The following is a 20,959-nucleotide window of genomic DNA, read 5'->3' on the forward strand; positions in this document are numbered from 1 at the left end:
TGGATGATCACATCTGAAGCATGGGTATCTCTTTCAATTGGAGCTCCCGCCAAGTAGGATTTATGTGTGAAAGTTTTATGGGTGTTCTCTCTTCCTCACACTTTCTTCATTCCACCACTATTATCTTTCTCGTTATCACAGTTTCCTTTTGTATCGGTGGATATCCATAGGAAGTTAAAAAGAATGTTATTTATGAAGTCAAAGACTTGATTCAAAATTGCCCTTTAACCATAGTTTTGGAAGCAATTGATATTTTAGATTGTAAAATAAGTAGCAATTAAGAATACGGAGACATTTATGTAATTATGAGACATATTACTTTGTTGAAATAGAATCCTCATATCTCCTTTTTTTCACAGGCCGTTCATTACTTGGAATAAGTAATGCTGAAGGGCGTCACCATTTTTTGAATTTTTTCACGCTACTTACCACCTAATTAATACCTTCAACACTTTTACTACCTTGTCGTCTGCCCATCAATTGCCCATTTCTTTTTTCAATATTAATATATATTTAAATTATCCAGTCACTTTTTTGCGAATTCTCAGTATGGCCTTTAACGAACATTTTGCTGCTTTCCACTGTAATATGTTGAGAGGAAAGTCATATTACCTTAGAAAAAGGTTACAGCTAGCGCCCCGAAAGTTAAGCGGAAACTTAGATAAATATGAACACTTCGTGGGTGGAGACAGGTGGCTGGGAAGCCATTATTATTCTGAAGGAAACTTAGGTCACATGTACCTGAATAGAAGTCAAAATACGTGCATTTATAAAACTACTTGTTTAAATGGCCTCCGATAAGAGTTATTTTCTTAGGTGGTAGTTTCTGAATGTTATAAAGAATTTTCTACGTGTTTAAAATGGTTGGCAAGCCATAAATTGTGTAGTGGTGATTTATATTGAAAAAGATTATAGCCATATAAGAAGTTATGTGTGGATATAAGTATTTGTCTATTTAACACGTCTGTATCATACTTTCTGGAAGATTTCGAAGTCACATGTGGTGCCTGCTGTTATATATTTTGTAAAGGGAATGAAATCTAAGTTTCATGTCCCCCGATTAGGCTAAAGGAGACGGTGATTATGAGAAATGAATGAAATGGTGGAATGAAGAAGGTGGGAGGAAACGGGAAAACCCCGAGAAAACACACGAGCACGATGTTTGTCCACCACAAAATCTACACGGCGCAAGCTGGAATCGAACCAGGGACCGCAAGCACCGAAGGTGAACGCTCTATCACTGAGCCATCGCGCCCCCTGTTCTATATTTTGTGTTCCAGTTATGGTATGTAAAATGAACTACTGGTAAGCTGTACATATACATTATATTTTGTTCAATTTCATTCTTAATAAAGAAAATGAACATTCAGAAGTTAAATCGGGAATGGTAGAATGTGAATGTTGTCTAATAGATATAAAATGAATAGAACTTTTCGAGAATTTGTTTTACTTTCAGTGCTGTTGTGAAAGACTGTGTAATGTTTGGACTTTCTGCGCTAAAGTGATCACTAAAATACTATATCTTAATTATTAAAAATGGAATTTTATTTATATGATTTGCAGAACTCTACGCTGGTTTTGTGTCGATTATCGTACTAACACGTCTTTATGGTGTACAAAGCTCTTAAGTATAAAACTTTTAAATTATTTTGTGTGGGTTTTTGACCCGGTACTTTCGGCGTGTTTCATTATAAATCTTACGCGTCATTACACTACAGTACATAACACCACGGACACGAAATTATAAACATCTATATATATGTGTGTGTGTGTGTGGTGGGAGGCTGTGGAGACGGGAGATTAAAAAAACAATATTCTTTACACTCTTAGAATATTTCGGCATAGAAAATAAACACATTTTCCAATTCATAAACATTGAACTATGAAAGATTATGGGTATTGCTAAGATTTTGTTAAACCATTTACTACATAAGCAAAATGTGATAATTGCGTATGAATCTCTTTATTGAATTTCTATATTTTTAATAATTGTGTCACTTTATTGCCTTCCTCATGCCTCATAAGGTGTTAGCTGTGAATTTTGCTTCGAAAAATATTAAATGAGGAATTCACCTACAATAAATTTTGCTTGCACACTGACACAAGTACTTAAGACGTTTAGGTGCTTCGTTAACGCGCTCCGTCAAAAATTCGATTTTATGTAAGTATATAAGATTCTATCTGTATAATTGACTTTACTTTGTTATAAGTACATTTGGAACAACAAATTATATTGTGGAAACCAATATCCAATTATATACAATCAATACAGAAATAAATAATCTAACTTTGTTTTAAAAGCCTGTTAGAGGATTTTATATTTTGTAACTTTGCTTTATTTACTGCAAAACTACAGTAATAGAAGCTAAAATGTATTCAAGAATAAAAGTATAACATTCTACTACCATCTGTGATCTACTATCAAATGCATTTATAATGCACTTTAAATAGAGTGGAACAAAACCCTTGATTTTTTCTAAGTTGATCCTTTTAGAAAATGAAGTTAATTTAATAGAACATTGTTTCAGATTGTGATGTATATGAAATTTTATGAGAATTTCTAAAATAATTCATTGTAATTATTTCGCTTCTAATCACAGTGCTAATAAGGTGGTCGCAATGTATGATTTACGTAACGCATTTAATAAACTTCGCCGGGAAACTACGCTTCTCGCAGTAATTAAATTTTTCCTTCGATTTATCCGTACGTTTATCAATGCCATGCTGAATCAAGTAACTGTTTTTCGACGGGAACAAGATTTCTTCTCAGAGAGGTATGCAACAAGAAGATCCTGTGGCCCAGCACTTTCCGCTGTAACTATTTACTCTTTAGTTAAATCTCTGGACACAAATTAAACATTTGATACTTTGACGATGGAACAATTTATGGTGAACCCGAGGTGAGTCTTTCATCCTTAATACAAATAAAGGAGAAGCCATCTCTTGTTGGTTTACGTTTTAAGTTTTTGAAATGCGATATGTTGGTTGACTTGCATCAGATGAAACATCATTCTACGAAATCACTAGCTTTAATGAGGCTGTTCCATATACTTCCCTCAGTCACTCAGAATGCTTATCTTCTAGGTGCTGCTCTCACCATGGAAGCACTCACTAACGTACTATTCAATAAAATATCTAATTTAGAATTGTTCTTGTCTCGGTTTTCCTCAGTTTCAGCTCATTCAGCCTTTTTGCCTTTTACGGGTATCTTTATCAATACCTTGCATAATCTATCTTTTACGATGCTTTCCACCTTGGCACGGTACTTCTTTGATGAAAAAATATGACATTATTTTGAAAACTGGACTTGAATCAATTCTGAACTGCTCCTTAAATGACAACTATTGGATGCAAGCATATTTACCTGTTGGCTTGGATGGCTTTGGTAGTCGACGAGCTGTGGATATGGCGATTCCTACATACTTAGAGTCTTAAAAGGATTTCTTCGTTTAATTGAAGCTCTTCTTCCATAGGATTACTGTTTGGACCTAGATGGCTCAGTTCAAGAAGGCTGTAATAGTTGGGCACGCTTAGTAGACCCTAACCTCTCAGAAATTACCAAAAGGTTTTATCAGTCACATTTTGGTATACACCAATAGCATCTCACTCACAGAATCAACTGTTACAACTGTTGTTCCAGCAGAAAAAGCCAGTCTCATTGCTGCCTCATCTCCGGAAGCGGGTGCATGGTTGACGGCAATACCTTCCTAGCCTTCAGACCTTCATTTATCAAATGAAACCTTTCCAATAGCTGTTACCTTACGTTCAGGTTTAGCTCTTTGTGACCCTCATGGTGTCCAACTTGCGGAGATCAAGTTAACCAACGTCGGCTGCATGGCCTTTCATGCATGAAAAGCACTGATAGATACACCCAACACTCCTCCGTTAATGATATACTACTTAACACTGCTAGAATTCCTTCAATACGGGAACCTTCTGGTTGCTGTCGTTCGCATGGAAAGCGACCCAATGGCATGACAATTACCGTATGCATGAGAAGTGTATGTCTATTATGGGACTTCACATGCGCTGATACATACGCTCATTCAAGTCTCCCTCTATCTGTAATAAATGCTGGTGCTGTTGCTAATCGCAGAGAAGCTGAAAACAAAGACGATACAACAACCTTTTCGAAAATTTGATTTTCACTTCTACTGCTATAGTGGCACTTGGGGTGCAAGAAGTCTTGATTTTATTATAGAGGTAGGAACACAAGTTGTCGCTAAAATCTGATTGCCACATAGCAGATCTGATAGAGCATCATGAGGAACGAAATTGAGCAAATTTTAAGGTGCTATGGACCAGAAGTATAGAAGCTACGGGGCTTCAAAATTTGCATATCCAAAAAATTATAGCATGGAATTATGTACGTTTAAAGTAAATATCTTGAAAACCGTTAAAGCAATCAAAACAAAAGTTGCACAAAATAATAACACAATGTCCTATCGAAAACCGCAAACAGTGTTGCCATAGGTGAAGCAGTGTTGCCAACTCAGCATAAAAATATTTTGTTTGAAATAGAACCATACACAAGTGTGCACAGATTTGAAATGCACTATTATCACTAAACATAACCATGAAGTCTAGTGGTACAGTGTTGCACATAATTGGAGCTACGTGTGCTGAAATTGTACAATAGAGAAGTCTGATATGTGGCAACAGAGTGTAATAAAGAAATGCACTAGAAACAAGTGAGGATTTAGCATTATACTTCTGCAAAATCCTCGATGAATTAAGCAGACTGCTCGCGAAAACAAAATGATATACCCGAGAAAAGAAACACGTGTTTTCTAATTCTGTAAAGTGGTTCTCGATTATCTTATCAATATTTGGTAGAATACTTTCTAGGTTTCTGTCTTTCGTGATAAGTGATATATTCTTTTATTTCCTCTCCTACATACTATATGATTATGTTCGTACACTGTAATATTACAATATTCACATTGGAAATATAGTTATTTTATTAGTACCTCATTTCGTTTCTAATCGGCCAGGATAGCCGTGTGGTCTAGAAGGCTAGATAACCAACATATTAGGCATCGCGGGTTCCAGTCCCGCCTCGGACATTTTTTGTTGTACGTTTCACTTTACATTTCATTGTTATTTCTCTTCCATAGTGATTGGGATCACACTTTACACTCCTACATAGATTCTGAGCTGACACAGAACGTAAAAATGGTATCACTCAATTTCGTCTTTCAAATGCATCAATATTTTTTGACACTGCTGACATTTTGCTACGTTATACTATCTGTATTATGCATTTGAACTAAATTCGTAGTATGAGACCCAGAGTCCTTTATTACCATCTGTTATCACATATCTATCATACTTCTCCATTGTACATTTTCAGCACACGTAGCTCCAATCATGTGCAAAACTGTACCACTACACTTCACTGTTTTGTTTAGTGATAAGACGAGTAGTGCATTTCAAATCTGTGCACACTTGTATATAGTGCTATTTCAAACAAAATATTTTATGCTGAGTTGACAGCATTGCTTCCCCTATGGCAACACTGTTTATGGTTTTCGATTGGACATTGTGTTCTCATTATATTGTGAAACTTTAGTTTTGATTGCTTTAACGGTTTTCAAGATATTTAATTTCAACGTACATAATTCCATGCTATATTTTTTTTATATTCAAATTTTGAAGCTCTCTAGCTCCTATCCTTCTGGTTCATAGCACCTTAAATTTTGCTTATTTTCATTTCTCATGATGCTCTATCAGATGTGCTATGTGGCAATCAGATTTTAGCGACAACTTGTGGGACCCTCCCGTGTGAGAATTTAGCTGTTTTCTTCAATTTATATCCTAGTTTTTTTTTTTTAACTGACTTTCATTCCCATCTGGCGATGGGCGGGCCGTAGAAGGTTACGCCTTCTCTTTGGCCAGTGGTTTAGATTAATAATTGTTAAGTACTGTAGAGATGGACGTCAGGTTTCAATAAGATGGTGGAGAACCTAAGGTAAAAATGTCAAATTTTGTGTGCCTGAGAAAGGAGTGGTAAGCTTAGGCTATATCCTAGTATTTACAAAAGTATAAAAAGAGTATTTGCAACTGTTATAATTTGGGAGCTGTTTTTCTAGAATTGTAATTGCCATAGAAGATACAAATTTCAAATACTTGTTACCTCATTAGCTGCGGAGGTAAATAACAATATTTCTGATACGGGCGCTAATGTGGATAAAAAAAATAGAAGACGATGTACGGATGCGGATGCACTATTTTATATCGGTGCTGACCTCTACGTACAATGTATTATATTATATAAATAATCTTCCAATGATGGGGGAGAATAAAACACATATAGCTATAAGCGCGAAACAATTTTAATTGTTTAAGTTATATTTTTTCGCTATTCCGTTTTAGAGACTTATTTATTATTTTATATGTAGTGCAGACTTCTGAGGGAAGTCACAAAGTTTAAAATTAAATCTTTTATCTATTCAAACTAAAGAAACAACAACAAAATAAGAACCACAACACAGGTAAGTTATACCTGTAGTTTCAGAAGTTGGCCTTTGCAGATGTCCCATTCTATGTAGTAATTTTACAGAATTACATATTTAAAGGTGAGGATGGTGTATCTGTGAAACATTCTACATATCAAATAGGGAAGAAAGTATTTGGAATTTGCGTGATAGTGTTACGTTGCCTTCTCGATACTGAGTTCTAGGCTATTTGTTAGAGATGTTGTCATTGATTTATTAATGGATTCGGAGTCATTAAAACTTTCAGAGGCAAATTAGGTTGTATCTCGAGAATTTTCGTTTCTTAGTTTCACGCCTGTTTCATTACTGAGGCTGTGTAAGACATATCCCAACAGTCTAGTGGGGAATCCAAACTGATACTGGAATCCGGGTCTCCCATGCTAATGTCTTGTACTCTTACCATATATCCACAGGCTTATATCTCGAGAGCGGAAAAGAAGTATAATTAAAGAATTACGGCAATTACAAATTATATTTCTGAGCTTTCAGTGTTTATGACTATTTTGGCCGTCACATTTTAAGGATAAATTTCTTCGGTGATCATTCAGCCCGGGGAAGTGGGGAAGGAAGAAATGAATGAGGAAGGAAGAAAGCGGCCTTCTACCTTTAGGTTAGGTAACATTCTGGAAGTTGTCTAGCAGGATTTTATACCTTTCCGACCAAGTATCCTCACCGGGAATCAAACCCGGAACCACTGCCACCAAAGTGGCGAGCGTTTGCAACTACACTACCGAGACGACAGATATAGGGCTAAGGAAAGTGATAAATTAGGAATCAGCAACCACAATTTACGAAAATGTATGAACGTTTTGTCATGATTGTCAGTAGAGTTGCCACAAATTTATTTTTCTTCGGGGTGAAAGGAGATTTGACTAATCTCGAGAACAAAAGAAGGTATTGATAAATGAATTTCAGATCGGAATCAGTATTCTAAATGTACTTCTTTTAGTCCGAATACAGTGTGTTTTCTAAAAATTTAGTTTTTGGTGTCAAAGCAATTTCGACTCCGGTATGATGGTAGGCTCTATAATTGCACATCAATAACTAACCAAAAGGTAATACTCAATTACAGGTTTTCGAGAGACTGGCCTGCAGCGCTCAACACCCATGACAAGTTATAAAATTATATATTCTCAGCTGTAACGTTACTTGTTATATCTCCGTCATGGGCCACCGGCTTTTAATCACCAGAATAAGTATCTATACAGGGAGACAAGCCTTACAATAATAATTGTTAAATGAGGGAAAATAATGGAAGTCCCTATCGCAAATATTAGATATATTTTCTATAATAATTTTATCTATCGTAGCAACGCATATTTCAGACTAGCAAAATAGAAACCTTTATTTCAATAATCAAAGAGGTAATACTAGGATATAGAAATAAAAGCTGTTGCGTATATATATATAAAACTAACTAACTAACTAGCTCTATGGCCTATGGAACCCGGAGGTTCAATGCCGCGTTCACAGAAACTCTCCACTGAATTCTATCCTTAGACAATTTGATCCAGTTTCTACTTTGTATTCCTATCTCTGCGGGATAAATCTTAATATTGTCCTCCAATCTGCCCCTTAGGTCTTTATAATGGTCATTTTCTGATGGGTCTTTCAGTCAAGACTTTGAAAGCGTTTCTACTTTCTTCCATTGTAGCTACATGACCTGCCCACCTAAGCCTCCTAGACTTGACGGCCCTAACAATGTTGGGTAAACCGTATAAATTATGTAGTTCCTCGTGATAAAGTTTGCGCCATTTCCCATTCCCGTTCCTCTTGGGTCCGAATATTCGTCTAAGGATCTTTTCTCAAATACTTTCAGTCTATGTTCTTCCCTCAGAGTAAGCGACCATGTTTGGCAACCATACAGAACAACAGGCATGATTACTGTTTTATATATTTTAAGTTTTAAATTTCTCGACAGAATTCGCGACGCCAAGAGATTTTGAATCGAATAATAACACGAATTCCCTTCTTTTAGTCGATACTTAATTTCTTCGTGAATATGATTTTCGTCTGTTAATATTGATCCTACATATTTGAAATTATCCACTTTATCAACAGTATTATTTAATATTTTAACGCATCCACAATTTGCCGTATTACGGTCCCATGTATTTAGCACTTCCATGTATTTAGTTTTCTATATATTCCAAAACTGTTCTTCCAGTAAATCTAAGAAGTTTAATACATCTGTAAAATATACCCTAATACAATGTAATAACGTTAATTTTCTTCCAATACAATTATATTAAAATTCTTCCAATAGGACGTTGCTAAATAATTTAAATAGATATACAGCGTGTTTGAAAAGTAACTCCCTAGTTTTAAGTATAAATTTAATTGGGAAAAGAATTAAAAATTATATTAATGAGCATATATCATGAAAGAGAAGTCCTTCAACTTTTGTTTAATGTAGGTAGACTTAACGTGGGATCCATTTGTGGCCCTGGACACGTCGAGATGATATTCCACTTCTCGGCACGGCACGTATTCACCAACATTCCAGGTGTAACTGTTCCAACGGCCGCGACGACTTTTTCCTGTAAATGATTCATGTCTCTGATCTTTTCACTGTACACAACATTTTTTGTGTGACCACAAAAGAAAAAGTCCAATGAGATTAGGTCTGGGCTTCGTGGTGGCCAAGCTACTGACAGCGCTGCTAATCTACGTCCCTGGAAAGCGAGTGTCAAGAGCCGCACATGGTTACTGTAATGAGGTGGGACGCCATCTTGTTGGAAAAACACAAGCCCCTTTTCCGCCTCAATATCGTCCATTTGGGGAAAGACGTACTCTGTCAGTAAATCATTGGTAACGTTCCCGTTTATTGTTTTTCCTACAAAAATGAAAGGACCAATCACACGATCTTGCATCAAACCGCACCAGGCATTAAATTTGGGAGATTCACGTTGATGCTGAATAACTTCATGTGGATGCGCTGCCTCCTAAATTCTGCAGTTATGAAGATTAACTGTTCCATTGACATGAAAAATAACCTACACTGAGAGAAAAAAATGTAGGTGGCATACTTAAAAACGTAGGTTACATTCGTAATTCCTGTAGTTTCTGGACTTAACGTACAACCGTATATAACATCCTTCAGCAAACGTATAGCTGAAAAAGTATGTATTATACGTACTGTCTGCATAAGTGCAATGACGTCATTCGTGTGACGTCATCTGCAGTAACAAGTATATACGGAGATGATATCTAGCTTTGTGACGTCAGGATCGTATGTAGCATGTGGGTTAATAATGACGACACACACTGACTATCAGGACGGAGCATAATTTCAAGAAGTATGCAATATACGTTCTTTACGTATGTTTCTTTCGTTCAACCCCAAGACAGCATCTATATTGTACTTGTGCCCCGTACGTACGACTAGATACAGTATACGTATTGTACGTATGTATTATACAGATTTTCCTTATGTCGCACACAGCTTGTCCAGATACAGCATACAGAATATCCATATGCACCATACAGAGTGCACATATGTAGCTTACAGACTGTATGCATGCAGCATATAGATTATACGTATGTCGCGTACAGGTTGGCCATATGTAATGTATGGATTGGATGTATATAGCTAATAGGTTGTCCATATGAAATATACGGATTTTACCTGTATCGCATACGTATTGCCTTCTTGTAATATATGGATTGGACATATGCAGGATCTAGATTGTACGTATAGTGCACCATTATTAAAGTGCTGCAACATACTGCAAAATGCATGATACATTCTTACTGTAATGTTGTCAAATATTGTTTTACTCTGTATGAAAACTAAATAGCTTAAAATATGTTTGATCTCATTTGTGCCAATAATAATAAAATTAACAATCTTAGTTTGGAGCAGTGAAAGTGTCCAAAGAAATGTATTTACCTGCAGGGTGTCCTATAAGTTTGGATTTCCTGCTAATTCGTTGGGAAGCTACTGCAAAGCCAAGTGTTGAAAAGTGACACAAGCGTTAATTTTAAAATTATGGGCACAAAGGAGGTTAACCATATGTTAAACTATTTTCGTTTTCATACAGAGTAAATCAATATGTGATATATTACTGTAAGAATTTATCATATGCTTTGTTGTTAGTTAGTTCCAGCACTTTAATAATAATGCAAAATGCACAGCCATATACAATCCTATATTCAAACTCAAACAACTTCTCTGTACATTTTAATTAACAGGTATGTTTTTTTTTTTTTAATGTCGCAACAATTAAAAGTATGGTGTCAGCTGAAAACGTGTTCGCTCACAAGATAATTTCTACTCAGTACTCGCCATAAAAATGCAACACCAAGAAGGAGGCTGGGTAGCTGCGCCAAAGTTCCCAGGCCGATACCTAATAGTAAGTGCAGAATACTCTTAAACGTCCGCCGTATTCCCTGTGCGACAACGTGGTGACAGCGGAGGCGTTGTGCAGCCATCGACTAAACATATTTATCCTTCCCTGCTCTAGACATTCTGCAAATTTGGATTTTCGTGGGTGCATCCTTCTTAGTGCAACATTTTAAGCAACGAGCGGATTAACAGTCTCATACATTGCTTAAAGAAAGAGCAATGATTCTCAGAATTACTCGGAAGATATTATATATATATATACAATAATTTAAAACTGTTATTTCAAACTTTGCAATTCAGAGCACGAAAAGAACTATAGCTAAAGGAACACTGATTTTAGCCAGATAGTAACTAGTAAACTCAATCACACTCAGTACCATTAGTTCATGGTGTTATCCGTAAGTCAGAGATCATGGTATCTCATTTCGTGTAGACTTTTGCATTTGTTTAATGCTAAAAATGTATTTTATCGCTACTTGAACCCAGTACCATATATATATACCGACAGGACGTACCTTAGTCACAAGGTGACATGAGTGAAACACTAAACTATTCGATTGACACCTGCGGCCTTGTCAACACTAGAGAAAGTTACAAAGTGATTAAGTAAATACGGAACATAGTTCATACAAAGTATAGCGATGTATGAAGTCTCCGTTTCATACGACTTGGATAAAGGATACATCTGAAATTGCAACAAAAAATATATGATTTCTCTGGATAATTTGGATTAGTCCAGAATTCGAACACATATACGTTGGTAAGTCGAACTTTTTTTTTTTTTTTTACTTCTTTCTTCGGATTCCCAATAAAGTTGACTACTGAAAAGCTGAGTTACAGATTCTGTATTAAAACAACACCTTTGCTAGACATGTTCAGTATACACATTGTCTTACATACAGAACAATACATTAGTGATTAATGCATGTCTGAAATAATAGTGCTTCGTATAGAATTTTACTTCATTCAAACGTAATAGCACGAAGATAAAAAAATATTGCGAAAGATAATGTTCTTATTACAGAGAAAAAGAGTTGAAATGACTTAACAGTAACAAACATTTTCTTTAAACAGAGACAATATTTTATTCTAATTTATGGAAGAAAGAAATAATTTGTAGTACAGTATCTTTATTAGGGTTATATGTTCGTACAAAAGAATGTAAGTACAATTGGGTCTGTTTTCAGAAAGGACGTACTTTTAGCCACAACCTACACTGCTTCTTTTCACTGTCTTTCAAGCAGAATCCTGGTTTGATGCACGAAATACCTGAAACAAAAATCAGAAAACATTTAAAATGTTACATTCGGTGTGCTCAACTTGGTTGTACTTAACAATACAAAGTATCTTAACATTTTTGAGATTAAATGGACAAAATCTGTTCGGTCAGGTATGGACTTTTAGGTTGCACATAGAGAAATTACGAAGTGTTTATTGATGCTGAATAACAACTCAAAATGTATTACTATTCAAAAGTAAGTGGGTACCCCAATGGTGTTCGGGGTACCATGGGGTATCTAATGTCTGTATTTTTTTAGATATATGGAAATGTATGTCTCTAAAATGTAAGGAACTGACATCTGTTTACCGAAAACCTCAACTCGGTAAGCCTTATGGATATTGAGATATGGGAAAATAAAGAGCGACACCATAGAAGTGTGGGGTTTGAGTACTAGATGGTGCAGTTTCGGAAATGTAATTACGAGGGCTTACAACAACCTCAAAAGTAATTTCAATTAAATACACTACACACACGCCCTGATGGGGCTTTTCGGGTACCATGATATTCGCAGAACTTTCATTTCTAAATATTCTAAAATATGTCTTAATAACGTTTTAAAGAACGTTAGAGGTGTGTGTTTGCCGAAACTGCAAGTCGGTACGCCTAACAGTTACCGAAATATGGTGAAATAAAAAGCGACACCATAGGTACGTGGAGCTTGCATATTAGACAGTACAATTTAGAAAATTAATTAAAATATGACTATCAAGATATTGTCAAATAAAGGGAGGATCCATACAGTTATGGGATTTTCGTGCTAGGTGGTAAAGTTTCCGAAACCGGTCATGGAAAGTTAATAAGCATCAGTAGCAATTTCATCTTAAAGTAATTAGGTACTTCCATGGAGTTTAAGAACATCATGGGGTCTACCAAGGTTAAATTTTAAAAGCTTTGGAAAATATATTTTGACATTTGTAAAGAGTATTAGAAATATGTATTTACCTAAAATTTCCAGCTAGTACATCTAGCAGCTAGAGAGACACCATACAATAAAAGCGTATTAGATCTTGAAATTTCAGAAAACAATTATTGATCCTAACAAAAGTTAAATAAGATGGTACTTCTATGGGTTAAGTGACTACCTCAGACTTGTCAGTACAATTTCGATCGAAAGATTAATTCAGCTCTAAATTTTCTTTGGACAATTCCAAGCGTTCATCGGGCTCTGAAATAAGTGAACATTTTTTGTCAATATCTAATATAGCAAGCGAGATATAAGAAATTATTTTATGACGTCGTAAAAATAGAGACCCACATGGATTTGTACTTTTGAGTCTTTGCTGTAAGAAGAAATTTCAGAAAACAACCGTATATACCTTAATAGAAAATTAAATGGGCGGGAGCACGGTGGCTTAGTGGTAGAGTGCTTACCTCTGGTGTATTGGGTTCGTGGTTCGATCCGCGGCCGTCAGTTTGTAGTGGACATCGTATTCGTGGGTTTTCTAGGGGTACTACCTCTCCTCCCACCTTTGCATTCCATCAATTCTGTCAACAACATTCACTTGCTTTAATCGTAATCTCCCTGAGACTAAAATGCATAATCGTGGGTCGCTACACTGAAATATTTCCTTTTATTTAATTTTAAAATGAAATAGGGAGTTAAGTATGATCGTATCTCTATGGGATAAGTGAAAACTCCAATAGTTTCTGCAAAAGAAGACTAGTTAAAAACCCTACCACTAAGCTACTGTATACCCGTCCATTGAATTGTCTATTAAGGTATATACAGTAGTTTCCTGAATTTTTTTCTTATGGGAAAGACCCAAAAGTACAAATCCATAAAGATCTATTTTTACGTCATAAAATATATAATTCCTTATATCTTCTCGACTATCTTAGATATTGACAGCGACTTTTCATTCTTTTGCACAGCTCGATGAACCCTTGGAATTGCCTGAAGAAAACCTAGGACTGAACTAAATTTTCGATCGAAATTGTACTAAGGTACTCATTTAACCCATAGAAGTACCCATCTGATTTAATTTTGTTGCGACCAATAATTGTTTCCGAAATTTCAAGATCTCATACGCTTTTATTTCAGTGTTTCTCCAGATGTTAGATGTACTAGCTGGAAGTTTTGGGTAAACACATATTTCAAATATTGTTTACAAATGTCAGATTATATTTTCAAAAGCTTTTAAAATTTAATTTTGGTAGACTCCATGATGTTCTAACACTCCCTGAAGATATCTAATTACTTTAAGATGAAATTGCTACTGGTGTTTATTAACTTTCTATGACCGATTTCGGAAATTTTAGCATCTTAAACCCCTTAATTTTAGCTAAAACCCCTTAACTGTGTTGGTCCTCCCTTTATTTGACAACATCTTGATAGCCGTTAGTCATATTTTAATTCAATTTCCGAATTCTAGCGTCAAGTATGCAAGTCCCACATACCTATAGTATCGCTCTTTATTTTCCCATATCTCGGTATCCATAAGGCTTACCGAGTTGCAGTTTTCAGTTAAAAAAAAATCAGTTGTTTACATTTTAGAGACATGTATTTCCAAATATCTAAAATGCAGAAATTAGGTACCGCATTGGAACCCCATTGGAGTACTCACTTACTTTTGCATAGCAGGGTAAAAACGCCAATGGTTCTCACTTTAAGGTTGAAAACATACTATTTTGTCTCTTCTCTGAGCATCGTGAATCTGTCGGAGCTGTACCATAGTTGGAAGGACTCACTGATCCTTCCTATAATGACCATATAGTCAGAATTCAAAAAGGAGTAGCCGTTGAAGGGAAAACAATATTTTAAAATCCTTGCACCAGTAGTCGTCACCTTAAAATCAAAATGTTCCAGTAGTAGTCAGGATTTTCTACCAGTATTCGTCACTCAAATAACTTGATATAATTTATTCAAAAACGCACTGTGTATCAGTTTAGGGTTAAGAATACAATATAAAGTAGTAAGCTTAATAACTTTGCATCACTTTTAGCACTCAAGAAAGAAAATAGAAACGTTTTTACATACTTTTTAAAGCAATTTCAGAAAGAAAAATGTTAACTGAATTCGAAAGTTAACTGTATATCACTTTCACGTTAAGAGTACAATATTAAATACTATGTTTAATAACTATACATCACTTTAAACACTCAAGAATGAAAATAAACGTTTGTACATTCATTTTAAAAACAATCTGAGAAATAAAATAAGTTAACTGAATTCAAAATTTAATTATACATCACCTTAAGCTTAAGAATACACTATAAAATACTGAGATTAATAAAAAATGAAATCTTTAACGTCCCACGGTTATGCTGGTTAGGCTAAAGGAGACGGTGATAATGAGAAATGACTGAAATGGTGGAATAAAGAAAGTGGCAGGAAATGGGAGAACCCCGAGAAAACCCACGAGCACGGTGTTTGTCCACCACAAAGTCCACACGGCGCGAGCTGGGATCGAACCAGGGACCCCCTGCACCGGAGGTGAACGCTCTACCACTGAGCCAACGAAGAGTAGACGACTGAAGGCGCAAGTAGCATACAAATTTATGATGCTGAAGGCGTTATTTTTCACAGCTATGGAGGAAAGAGATAGAAACAAAAAAATAACAGGAAATCTTTGTTTTACGTCCTACGAATATGCTATGTAGGTTGACGGTCAGAATTGAGGAATGAAAATTGATGATCTTGGAATACGATTTGGCCGAATAACGAGGGAGAAAATAATCATTGATTAAATATTAAATTGAAAAGAATTAAGAACCTGACGCTTAAATACTTATCTATCCGGCACCCATCTTGATCCCCATAAAATATCATGAAGTGCTTGATTGATTCTAAACCCAATAATAGTAATAGTAATTTAACAAGAAACACAGAATATATAATTTACGCACCTTGAAATGTAGAAATTAATGATTGTAATCCCCAGCTTTCCAATAGACCTTTGATTTCTTCAAATGAAGATTCGGATATCTTGTTTCTTCTCAAGCAATAATGGGTTACAATAATCAGTTGCAGTCCAAAGCCAAGTCACTAAGTGAAGCATGAATATAAAAGAATTCATTAGTTAGATGCATACAAAATCCTACGCATGTAAATCCGAATCTACTTATATTAAATTGTAAATTTAAACAAACTAAATTATACTACAGTTATAATGACTTAAAACATACATTAAATAAGGTATACAGGGTGTCTCAAAAGTCCCCTGACATAGGGTAACTCTGTTATTATCAGAGTTACAACAAAATGTAGGAGAGGAAAGCATCTCCAAATATGATGTTTTCAATCTAAAGTGAAGGAATTTTTAAAATCGGATGACTCGTTTGCGCTGTACACTCTTTATGCGCCTAATGTGAAATGAAAATGCAACGTTGCCATTTACCTGGACCTACAACATAAGTGAATGAAGTTACTTTCTTTTGCGCTAACATTTCGATGGCCAGCCCCCGTTTCAAACAGGAACTTCATTCACTTATGTTGTGGGTCCAGGTAAATGACAACGTTGCATTTTCATTTAAATTTGGGTGCATAAAGAGTATACAGCACAAATATCTCGTCCGATTTTTTTTGAAAAAAAAAAAGTGTTCACTTTAGATTGAAAACGTCATATTTCGATATGATTTTTCCTCTTACATTTTGCTGTAACTCTGATAATAACAGAGTTACCCTATGTCAGGGAACTTTTGAGACATACTGTATACATCATAAGAAGTTCCTTTCTAAATTCTACACGGATGTGGTTTCATTGAATGTGAGGTGGGTGATACACATTAGGCCTTTTGGGAGTACATCACACGGACGACCGTAATTTTGTGTTCAAAATTTTTATTATGAACTGGTGGGATATGTGATACATATGGCCACGGGCTAGAATTTTCTCAGTATGTCAAAAATGCAATCAGATTTCATGCAGCTTAATTTGGTGAAAAGCTATTGCCAATTGAACGTTACATTTACCTCTTTCTTGCAGATGTTAAACCATGCCGTTAGCACGTGAGGAATGGATCGAAATAATAAAACTGTGGGACTGGAGGAGTATATGTGCAGTGGTTGCCGATTGCAGAGTCATCCACAATGTGACTCTGTGTCACATGTTTCAGTGCTACAGTAATTAACTAAATTTGAGAAGACGAGCACATTCGTGAACATACATCGTAACGGTTCAAACTCGCGGGCCCTTTTTCCTTCCCCATTTTGAACCGGTACATGAAAATGCCATTTTCTCTATGTTTGCCTGCGCCGATTTTGAAAATTCCTTCACTAATCGATTTCTCTCGACGAGTACTACAAGAATCAGTTAAAATCGCACGGGCCCTTTTTTCTTCCCCATTTTGAACCGGTACATGAAAATGCGTTTTTCTTCATGCTTGCCTGCGCCGATTTTGAAAATTTCTTCACTAGTCGATTTCTCTCGTTGAGTACTACAAGAATCAGTTAAAATTTCGCGGCCCTTTTTCTTCCCCATTTTGATCCGGTACATGAAAATGGGTCTTTCTTCATGCTTGCCTGCGCCGATTTTGAAAATTCCCTCACTAGTCGATTTCTCTCGTTGAGTACTACAAGAATCAGTTAAAATCTCGCGGGCCCTTTTTCCTTCCCCATTTTGAACAGGTACATGAAAATATGATTTTCTCCATATTTGCCTGCGCCGATTTTGAAAATTCTTTCAGTAATCGATTTCTGTCGTCGAGTACTACAAGAATCAGTTAAAATCTCGCGGACCCTTTTTTCTTTCCCAACCCAATATTTTTATATATTTTGAATGTATTCAAGTATGGAACAAAAGTGTTTAATTAATTCCCTTAGTAGGCTTCTCAACTTAATATTTTTCAACTTAAATTTTATTTGTTTTGATTATTTATTTTCTTGTGACTCAATATTTAATTGCAATCGTTCATTGGGGAGAAGGGTGGCCATTCTCAAATATATAAATATAGTATTCTTAAAATTTATGTCTTCTCGTATTATTAGTCTCGTATACAGCACAAATATCTCGTCCGATTTTTTTTGAAAAAAAAAACGTGTTCATTTTAGATTGAAAACGTCATATTTCGATATGATTTTTCCTCTTACATTTTGCTGTAACTCTGATAATAACAGAGTTACCCTATGTCAGGGAACTTTTGAGACATACTGTATACATCATAAGAAGTTCCTTTCTAAATTCTACACGGATGTGGTTTCATTGAATGTGAGGTGGGTGATACACATTAGGCCTTTTGGGAGTACATCACACGGACGACCGTAATTTTGTGTTCAAAATTTTTATTATGAACTGGTGGGATATGTGATACATATGGCCACGGGCTAGAATTTTCTCAGTATGTCAAAAATGCAATCAGATTTCATGCAGCTTAATTTGGTGAAAAGCTATTGCCAATTGAACGTTACATTTACCTCTTTCTTGCAGATGTTAAACCATGCCGTTAGCACGTGAGGAATGGATCGAAATAATAAAACTGTGGGACTGGAGGAGTATATGTGCAGTGGTTGCCGATTGCAGAGTCATCCACAATGTGACTCTGTGTCACATGTTTCAGTGCTACAGTAATTAACTAAATTTGAGAAGACGAGCACATTCGTGAACATACATCGTAACGGTTCAAACTCGCGGGCCCTTTTTCCTTCCCCATTTTGAACCGGTACATGAAAATGCCATTTTCTCTATGTTTGCCTGCGCCGATTTTGAAAATTCCTTCACTAATCGATTTCTCTCGACGAGTACTACAAGAATCAGTTAAAATCGCACGGGCCCTTTTTTCTTCCCCATTTTGAACCGGTACATGAAAATGCGTTTTTCTTCATGCTTGCCTGCGCCGATTTTGAAAATTTCTTCACTAGTCGATTTCTCTCGTTGAGTACTACAAGAATCAGTTAAAATTTCGCGGCCCTTTTTCTTCCCCATTTTGATCCGGTACATGAAAATGGGTTTTTCTTCATGCTTGCCTGCGCCGATTTTGAAAATTCCCTCACTAGTCGATTTCTCTCGTTGAGTACTACAAGAATCAGTTAAAATCTCGCGGGCCCTTTTTCCTTCCCCATTTTGAACAGGTACATGAAAATATGATTTTCTCCATATTTGCCTGCGCCGATTTTGAAAATTCTTTCAGTAATCGATTTCTGTCGTCGAGTACTACAAGAATCAGTTAAAATCTCGCGGGCCCTTTTTTCTTTCCCAACCCAATATTTTTATATATTTTGAATGTATTCAAGTATGGAACAAAAGTGTTTAATTAATTCCTTTAGTAGGCTTCTCAACTTAATATTTTTCAACTTAAATTTTATTTGTTTTGATTATTTATTTTCTTGTGACTCAATATTTAATTGCAATCGTTCATTGGGGAGAAGGGTGGCCATTCTCAAATATATAAATATAGTATTCTTAAAATTTATGTCTTCTCGTATTATTAGTTTCTTCCACTAGACCTGGAAATTGCAAAATTAATACCTGGAAAACCTGGAAAATTCAGGGAAATTGAGTTCCATATTTATGTATGAACCCTGCTATTTACAATTTTTTTCGAATAGGGAGAATTGTACAAAAGGGTGTTTTGGGAATGGTATAACAGTAGGTTTCTGGGGGTGTTGTTCGAAATGAAATAAAATCTATAAGTTTTACGTCCCACTATTATGCTTGCTAGGCTACAGATGACTTGGTGTTGTTCGGTGGGGGTCAATGTTGCCAATTTTGGGAAAAGTCACTAAATCAGGGGAATTCGACCTCAACGATAGCGTAGGGTGACCATAAAATTTTCAGTTAATAACAGGATAGGTTCTGGCTTTTAGATCTACCTTTGTTCTTACCAGTGCCTTGGGGCCGCGGTGGCTCAGTGGTAGAGCGTTCACCTCTGGTGCTTGGGGTTCCGGGTTCAAACCCTGCTCCCGCCAAGTGAACTTTGTAGTGTACAAACACCGTGTGCGTGGGTTTTCTCGGGGTTCTCCCGTTTCCTCCCACTTTCTTCATTCCACCATTTCATTCATCTCTCATCATCACCGTCTCCTTTAGCCTAATCGGCATAACCGTGGGACGTAAAACTCAAAAATTTCATTTCATTTCATTTATCAGTGCCTTGATATCAGAGTTCCCCCTCTCTCTCTCTTTGTTACTGAGCGGGTACTTATGAAAAAGGAAAGACACGTTGAAGTTTGTTCAACACACAACCAACTGCTAAATCTCTGCTGTCTTTCGAGCAGTACTACGAACTATAGAGTATGTTTAATATAGGGAATTTCAGTTCAATTTTTGCCTCTTTGTTGTTATTAATACTTTTAAAAGGAGTAAAGGTACTGGGTTTGTTATTTACTTCTTTCATTTACATAAAATGGGACGAATACTACTTTTTTCCATCTACTGACGGGAAGGCCGGGAAACGCCCCTAAAACGGGACTGTCCCGGTCAAAACGGGACGTATGGTCGCCCTACGAATAATTTTTCCGATTGGAGACTTTTATGGGTGATTTTTAAATGACGATTCAGCTACTTATACATTTAGCGACTTTTTGCTGCAAACAAAATTTTCATCTGTAGAGAAGCATTATTAGTTCAAAACAGTTTTTGAACTAATAATGCTTCTGTTTGTTCTTTTTTCTGTTTGTTTGTTTTAATCAGCGCAAGTGATGAAGAGTTTGGAAATACAGCGTACCCACTGGCCCACAATCCTGCATTGTTATGTTGCCCTTGTCCTCTAACGAAGAAGAACTACAAACTTGATGTCCTTTAGTTCGCAGTTTCCGTTGAGAGACACACGTAATACATCTTTACCGATAGCAAAAAGATTAGCTATAGATGCGTGAATAAAGGCGATGTGGATGTTTGTTATATTTGTTCTTTGGGGTCTTTTAATTATTCTGCAGTTTTTCTTTTACAAAAAATTGCT

This window comes from Thermobia domestica, chromosome 3, assembly GCF_964235325.1.
Source record: "Thermobia domestica chromosome 3, izTheDome1.hap1.1, whole genome shotgun sequence".
NCBI classification, from domain to species: domain Eukaryota; kingdom Metazoa; phylum Arthropoda; class Insecta; order Zygentoma; family Lepismatidae; genus Thermobia; species Thermobia domestica.